Here is an 8,605-nt window from a genome sequence, read left to right on the forward strand (position 1 = left end):
TGCCTTTGAATTGTAGGGTTGGCAAAGAATATTGAATATCCCATGGACTGCCAAAAGAATGGACAAATCTATCTTGGAAGAAGCACAACCAGAATGCTCCTTAGAGGCAAGTATGGTGAGACTTCTTCTCACATACTTTGGACATGTTATCAGCAGGGATCAGTCCCTGGAGAAGGACATCATGCTTGATGAAGTAGAGGGTCAGTGAAAAAGAGGAAGACCCTCAAGGAGATGGATTGACACAGTGGCTGCAACAATGGGCTCAAGCACAGCAACGCTTTTGAGGATGGTGCAAAACCAGGCAGTATTTCCTTCTGTTGTGCATTGGGTCGCTATGAGTCAGAACCGACACAATGGTACCTAACAACAACAACAACCTTACTTCTAGTTTTCTCCACCTTTCCCATCAAGGCATTGGATGGGGATGGTGCACCCCACTTCTGTTTTAACTTCCAAAAGCATGGCTTAGAACCCTGACACTGAATTTTAGCATTTCAGGGAGCAGCCATGAGAGGGCGGGCGAACTGCCATTTCTTTTCACCTGGCCCCCTAGCATGGGTACTGCTTGGTGCTCTGCAGGGATGTACCTGGGCGCAGCTCCCATGGCGAGGGCAGAAGCTTTCCTTCTCATGGGACCTACCGCCCCATGGAGGAATCACAGTAGAATCGGGACCAAACAGGTGCCAAGTCAGCACTGAGGAGAATGCTCCCTCTTCATGGACCCAACTGCAGAAAAGGGAGCTCAGCTGCAGCTTCTCCTAGAAGGTTTTCTTCAACAGTAAGCACAGAACCTTGCATTTTCTAGGCTGTTTCCACATGTTGTGTTCTTTACTTTCTCATACAATATTTTAGCAAGGCTTATGCAGCAGTTTGCACTCATAGTGCTTAAGTGCTATGGCTGCTAACCAAGAGGTCAGCAGTTTGAATCCACCAGATCCTTGGAAACTCTATGGGGCATTTCTACTCTGTCAGAATCGACTCAACAGCAACGGGTTTGGTTGGAAAACCCTGGTGGCGTAGTGGTTAAGAGTTCGTCTGCTAACCAAAAGGTCAGCGGTTCAAATCCACCAGGTGCTCCTTGGAAACCTTATGGGGCAGTTCTACTCTGTCCTATAAGGTCTCTGTGAATCAGAATTGACTCCATCGCAATGGGTTTACTAACCTAAAGGTTGGTTGGAACCATCCCCAGCGCTGAGGAAGAAAGGCCTATAGATAGTGAAGATTGCAACCAAGGAAACCCTACCAAGCATAGTTCTACTCTGTAACACATGGGGTAGCCATGAGTTGGAATACACTGGACAGCAACTGGCTCGGGTTCTTTTCTTTTTGTTTTTGTTTGCTTGTTTTACTCCATTTGCTGATGCTTTTAGTGCCCAGAAACTCAAGGAGAAATTGAACGTGGGTGTCCTTACATGCATGCTTTTGTTAACAATTTTAATGGTTATTTTTTCATAGGATATTAAAATAGTTTTACAGAAATCGAAAACTTTAGAAGTGTATTAAAAGTCATTATTTTAAATTTATAAATTTAAAAATAAAAATTATATAAATAAAAAAATTCTTCTTTTACTCCCAAACCATGCTTTATTGTAATTCTACTTCCCTGACTTTGAAGTTATTGTTGTTAGTTGCCCTTGAGTTGATTTCTGTTCATAGCAGCCCCATGTATGCAGAGTAGAACTGTTCTCTAGGGTTTTCAAGGCTGTGACCTTTCAGAAGCTGTCTTCCAAGGAGCCTGTGGGTGGGTTTGAGCTACCAACCTTTTGGCTAGTAGTCAAATGCTTAATGGTCTGTACTACCTAGGGTTTCTTAGGAAGCTAATTCATCAATAATATTTTATAATTATACTTCTTAGCTTATCTCATTTTCAAAGGAGAGTATTGCCACATTTGACATTTTCTCATGACACAGTAATGATCTTAAATAATTTTTAAATAACTTCAGCTTACTGAAATGTCTTTTACAGGACCCCACTGTGAATGGTATTGTTAAAATAAATAAACAACCTAGGTGCCCATCAACAGACGAACGGATAGACAAATTATGGTACATACACACAACTGAATACTACTCAATGATAAAGACTGATGATGAATCCAAGAAACATCTCACAACATGGGTGAATCTAGAGGGCATTATGCTGAGTGAAATTACTCGGTTGCAAAAGGACAAATATTGTATGTGACCACTATTATATAAACATAAGAAAAGGATTAATTTAAACACAGAAAAAAACATTCTTTGATGGTTACAAGGGTGGGAGGGAGGGAGAGGGGAATTCACTAATTAGGTGAAGGAAAGGACAACACACAATACAGGGAAAGTCAGCACAACTGGATTAAAGCAAAAGGTAAGAGGTTTCCTGAACACAACCAAATACTTCAAGGGACAGAGTAGCATGGACAGGAGTCTGGGAACCATGGTTTCAGGGCACATTTAGGTCAATTGGTGTAACAAATTTTATTAAGACAATGTTCTGCCTCTCACTTTGGTGAGTGGTGACTGGGGTCTTAAAAGCTTGGGAGCAGCCATCTAAGATGCATCAATTGGTCCCAACACACATGGAGTGAAGGTGAAAGAACACTAAAAACACAAGGAAAATATTAGCCCAAGAGACAAAAGGGCTACATAAACCAGTGACTCAAACAGCCTGAGACCAGAATAACTGTATGGTGCCTGGCTACCACCAAAGACTGCCCTGACAGGAAACACAACAGAGAGTCCTGGACAGAGTGGGAGAAGAGTGTGGAGCAGAACTCAAACTCATGTAAAAAGACCAGACTTAATGGTTTGGCTGAGACTGGAGGAACCCCTGAAGCCATGGCCCCTGGATGTTCTGTTAACCCAGAACTAATACCATTCCCAAAGCCAAAGATTAGACTGGACTATGAAACATAAAATACCACTTGCGAAGAGTGTGCTTCTTAGTTCAAGCAGGTATACGAGACCCAATGGGCAGCTCCTGCCCGGAGGCAGGATAAGAAGTCAGAAAGGGACAGAAGCTGGTTGGATGGACATGGGAAACCCGGGATGGAAAGGGGGAGTGTGCTGTCACATTATAGGGATTGCAATTAGTGTCACATAACAAATATGTGCGTAAGTTTTTATATGAGGAATTAACTTGAGCTGTAAACTTTCACTTAATGTACTATAAAATAAATAAGTAATAAGCAAATAAATAAATGTTACATCCAAACTTTTTATAAAATTGTACTGAGAAGAATTTCCCAGTGATCACCATGGTGGTTTTTTAAATCTCTTCTATTGCACACTGTTTAAAACTATAAAGGTGAAATATCTACGGGACTTAAGTTGTCAGAGTATTATAAGCCTCGAGCCAAGACAGTGGCTGCTTTTGTAAGTCAGATGTAGTAATGGAAAATTATTTTTCTCCAGTTTTCATTGGCTGATTTTCAGAAGTAGATTACCAGGCCTTTCTTCCTAGTCCATCTTAATCTGGAAGCTCTACTGAAATCTGTTCAGTGAAGCCTCCCCTGACGGATGAATGGTGACTGCCTGTGAGGTACAGATTCCTATAGGCCTCACCTTAGCTTGCATCTCACTGCCTCTGCTGGCCTGCCCAGTTTCATTTTATGCCACCTTCCCCTTGACATAAAAGCCTCTCCATGTCCCTCTTAAGGACATTGACAGCCACGGAAGCCTTCACAACCACAGATAAGAAATATAGACGTTGCCTGCACAATAGGAACATGAGGAGCCAAAGAAACAGCTCATTACTTGGTGGTTTTGCTTGTCTGAACACGGGGTGGCACTGTCCCCCCACCAAGGGGAAGGCTAATGTTGAAGGAGGACTTCTGTAAGCAATCATTCTCCTAGGAGCTGTGACTTTAATGATGCCACCTGATGAATATTGAAGACAGTTGTGCAGCCTGCCCTGGACTTTTTTTTTTCCTATTGTACTTTAAATGAAGGTTTACAGAACAAACCAGTTTCTCATTAAACAATTAGTACACATATTGTTTTGTGATATTGTTTACCAAACCCAATTCTGATGTCCTGTTCTTCTTCATATTAACAAATGCATTAATGATATTAGGAGGCTAAAAGTCTGAATTTGGAGTCCTGGCTCTAGGGGATGGCTCTCTGTAGGCTCTGGAGGAAGGCCCTTTCTCTTCAGCTTCTCCTTCCTGGTTCCTTGGAGATCTCTGTGTGTCTTGGCATGTAGCTTACCCCTTCTGTCTCTGTGCTGCTTTGTTTCATCTCTTTTTGTATCTTGTAAGACATTGACTGAAGATACACTCTTAGGCTGGGTTTTCTATAGAAGCAGAACCAGTAAAGAGCATAAATAAGTATATATATACACACACACATAGAGAGAGATTTATATAAAGGAACTAACTCACACAATTGCAGAGACTGTGACTTCTCAAGTCTGTGAATCGGGATAGAGGCTTCTTCTGATTCACATAGCTGCAGGGGATGGTGAGCCCAAGATCCACAGGTCGGTGAGCAGGGCTCTTGCTCACAAGCTGCAAAGGTTGACTAATCTAAGATCAGCAGGCAAGACTGCAAGGCTTCTCTTGATTTACATATCTGCAGGAGCTGGCGAACCCAAGATTGGCAGGTAAGCTGCTAGCTCAAGTCCCAAGAACTGGGGGTCAGATGAACAAGAGGCAGCTGCAGGATCCAGAATGAGCCAAAAGGCTTGGCAAGGCGAGCAGGAAGGAAGTAGGTGGTGGAGGGTGGAGAGATGAAGGCTAAGGGGATGGTAAGCTGCCACAGGCCCAGCTCCCAGCAGTACCACTAAGCAGATTCCATCACTGGAGAGATCACATATCAGATTTCAACATGGAAGTGATCACAACTTTATACAGCTGCCAGAAGACTGAGAACCATGGCCCAGCCAAGTTGACACACAATCTTAACTATCACATACACCCTACACTAATCCTGCCTCATTAACATAACAAAGACAACTCATTCCCAGAGAGGATTATAACCACAAGCATAGAGGTTAGAATTTACAACACATTTTTGGGGGGACATAGTTAAATCCATAACACCTAATAACAAATAATATTGAGCTCATCTTCAGGTACCTGCTGGTTATTTATATATGAATTTGGGACAGTGTCTTTTCAAATCTCTTACCCATTTTATTTTATTTTTGCCTTCTTATTATTAAGTTCTAAGAGTCCTTTCTGAATTCTTGATACTTGAGAAAAAGTTATATATATATATATATATATAAAACTTTTTCTATTCTGCGGCTTGTCTTTCTTTCACTTAAAAAAGTCTTTCACAGAGTAAAGGCTTTTAATTTTGAAAAAATCCAATTCATCAGTATTTTTCTTTTAATAGGTCGTATTTGTTATATCTTAAGGAATTATTTGCCTGATTGACGGCACTGGGCTGGGCTAAGGTATGAAGATTTTCTCCTGGAAATAATATATTTTTAATTTTACATTTAGGCTTATGATCCATCTTTTTTTGCATGGAAAAAAATTAGCTCCGTTTGTTGCAAAGTCTTTCCTTTGCTCATTAAAATGACTTGGCATCTTTGTGGAAAATATTTCTGTCAGTCTATTTCTGGACTCAGTTCTATTACATTGATCCATATGTCTATGCTTACACCAATTCCACACTGACTTTTTTGCTGTAGGGTTATAATCAATTTTGAAATCAGTCAGTATAAGTGCTGCAATATTTTTATTTATTTTTTTCCTCCAAAATAACATGGCCATCTTAGGCCATTTATATTTCCACTAAATCTTCAGAATTAGTGTATCAGTTTTGATTGGGGTTAAATAATTTATAGATTAATTTGGGGGAAAATTAACATCTTTATAAATTGAGTCTTCCAATCTGTGAACATTGCATATCTCTCCACTTACTCGGGTCTTCTTTCATTTCTCTCAGCAACATAGAGAGGTCTTGCACCTTTTTAATTAAATTATTCCTAAATGATTTGTGGGAGCCCTGGTGACCTAATGGTTACAAGCTCGGCTGCTAACCAAAAGATCTGCTGTTCAAAACCACATGCTGTGCCTTGGAAACCCTACAGGGCAGTTCTACTCTGTCCTATAGGGTGGCTATAAGTCAGAACCAGCTCAACTCCACCTAACAACAGCAACAACAAATAATTTATGCTTTGGGTGCTAGCGTAAATGGGGTTAAGTTTTGATTTTTTAATCCATTTTATGTTTTTAGAACATCAAAGTACAACTGAATTTTATTAGTTCAACCTGTATCCTGCAACCTGGCTAACTTTTTTAGCTCTCATAGTTATTTTGATAAGTTCTTTGGATTTTATATGTAAACAACCATGTCTTCTGCACATAGAGGCAGTTTTTCTTCTTTCCAAATCTTTATACCCTTTTAAAATTTTATGTATTTGTGTCTATTGCCCTGTCTAGGCTAGGACCTCTTGTACAAAGCTGAATGTAAGTGATAAGAGCAAGCATCCTTGCCTTGTTTCTATTATTATAGAAGAGAATATTCTTTTTTTTAGAATTCTTATTTGCATGTTATTTTATAAACCTATCTCAGAACTGGTTCTTTCATAAGGCCTTACTTACCTTCTGCAGTTGTCAAAAACATCTTTGAACCAGTTTCCTCTCCCATAAGAAACAGAGCTGATCAAGTTGGCCAAAAAAATAGCCATAGGCCTTTGGAAAGTCTCATCTTGAATTCAAATGGTAGATATTCGACTCATTTACATGATCACATACTGCTAAGGATTCAAGGTTGATGGCAACACTAGATACCTTACAGACTATTTAAATCAATCTTCACAACAAGCCTATGAAGAAATAACATTGTTCTCTCTTAATAAGTGAAGAAACGGAGGTTCTCAGATCTGACGTAGCTTGCTGAAGATCCTAACTCAAAACGGGGAAAGGCAGGATTCAAAGCCAAGTCTTAACTATGCTACGCTGCCTCAGATGATAATTACACCAGCTTAAAAAGAAAAACAAAAATATTTCCACAAGTTACTGCAATAAGAACTGTTTTATTAAACATATGGATGCACTTATCTAGTACAAAGCACAGTAACATTTCTTCTTCTCCTTTGCCCTGCTGGGCCGTCACTCCAGAACCTCACATCCATACAACACGCTTTCAGCAGGAGTCAGGACAAGAGGCCAAAGGAAAGTGTGATTCTGAAAATAATTCCACATGACCAAAGTGGGAAACAAAAAACAGGCAGAGGTTAGTAGGTGTCTCGGCTAGCTCTGTGCCAGCTGACTCTAGTCTTGTTCATTTTCTCTCATCAAGAAATATTACGGAAGAGGAGCTCCCAAGCGAGCATTTATTTAGTATTACTGCCTAATTCTTTTGGTAGTGTCCCTCTCCCAATTCCATCTATCCTGATGTTTAACGAGCTTATCTGTAACCTTTCCAAGAAATTCCACCTTGGTTTACATCCCTGTCAACTGCCCATCCTTCCCTGAGCTTCAAAAACCAAAAGAACAGTAAGTTTCAAAAGGATGTTAGCTGAGACTTTTCATAGATGAAGCCTACTTCCTAGAAGTCAAATGACCAAACATCTGCATAGCTGGAGATTGTGAAAATAGATTCAGCTAGGAGATATCTTAGATCCCCAGTTAGGTCCAGTTATTCTCCGTCTGTGGACTTAAAATAGTCATTATCCACAGTGGAATAGGTATGTCCCTCGTTGCTAAGAAAATCCACAGCTTGCTTGATTGAGACTGCACTCATGGACTGGAGCTGAGTCTTGAGATCATCAAAGTTCAATCCTTCAGGTCTTAGGCAAGCTTTGATCAAATTCAGCACCTGGTTTTGGGCTACAGTGAGGCCATTTACAGGAATGAAGCTATTCTCACCAAAGCTCCCTGCTTCACCCATTCCTGGATTGCTGATAGGTGCTCTCCCTACTGAAGGCTGGTTGTTAGACTTGCTTAGCATCATGTGTGCATTGACTGCTTCCAGGATATGTGTGATGAACTCATTCATATTCTCCAGGGGCATGGTTTTGAAGGTTACCAGGCTTTTTTTTGTTCTGAGTAGATCTCAGGTGGCTGGCCACTTTCACATATGTTTCTGGAGGAACCACAGCGTTTTTACCACTTGGGTCATCTGTGTCAACCCACTGGCAAACATCCATAGGTGCAGCTGTCATGTCATCTATATGTAAGCAATGTTGGTTGGTGCCTTTTCTGCATGTCTGATTATCCCCAAGATTGCGACCTGTGAAATCTCAACATTGCCAATTTTGAACACTTCGTCAACCAGGGTGGCAGAAAGCAGCCGGGATACGGTACAGAGTACAATGTGCTGGGCTCGGGCTCTTGATTTCTTTTCAGCTTGAGTAGGTGTGGGCGACCCAAAGCCCCCCGCTCCGGGAACTGTGTAGCCGCCAGCGCCAACATAGGCGGAGCTGCCATAGTTTTCAGATCCACTATTCCACGTTTGGGTAGTGACTCCGTCAGGATCTGATCTAGTGAGTCCACCGGGCACCTCAGGGCCCTGTTGCTGTCGCAGCAGTCTAGAATAGAATATTCTTATTATTCTATTCTCATAGAGTACCTACCTACCCAGTAGAATATAAAAAAGCATCTATATTTCACCATTAATTGTGATGTTAGCTATGGTTTTATTTTTGTTGTTCTTTTTGTATATG

The 8,605-nt window shown here is 40.8% G+C and overlaps 1 pseudogene; it reads right to left on the minus strand.

Annotated features, from left to right (window-relative positions):
- Nucleotides 1-7,568: 7,568 nt before the first annotated feature.
- Nucleotides 7,569-8,185, minus strand: LOC100672116 (replication protein A 32 kDa subunit-like; annotated as a pseudogene).
- Nucleotides 8,186-8,605: the final 420 nt, after the last annotated feature.

The sequence above is a fragment of the Loxodonta africana genome, chromosome 4 (genome assembly GCF_030014295.1).
Source record: "Loxodonta africana isolate mLoxAfr1 chromosome 4, mLoxAfr1.hap2, whole genome shotgun sequence".
Taxonomy (NCBI): Eukaryota; Metazoa; Chordata; class Mammalia; order Proboscidea; family Elephantidae; genus Loxodonta; species Loxodonta africana.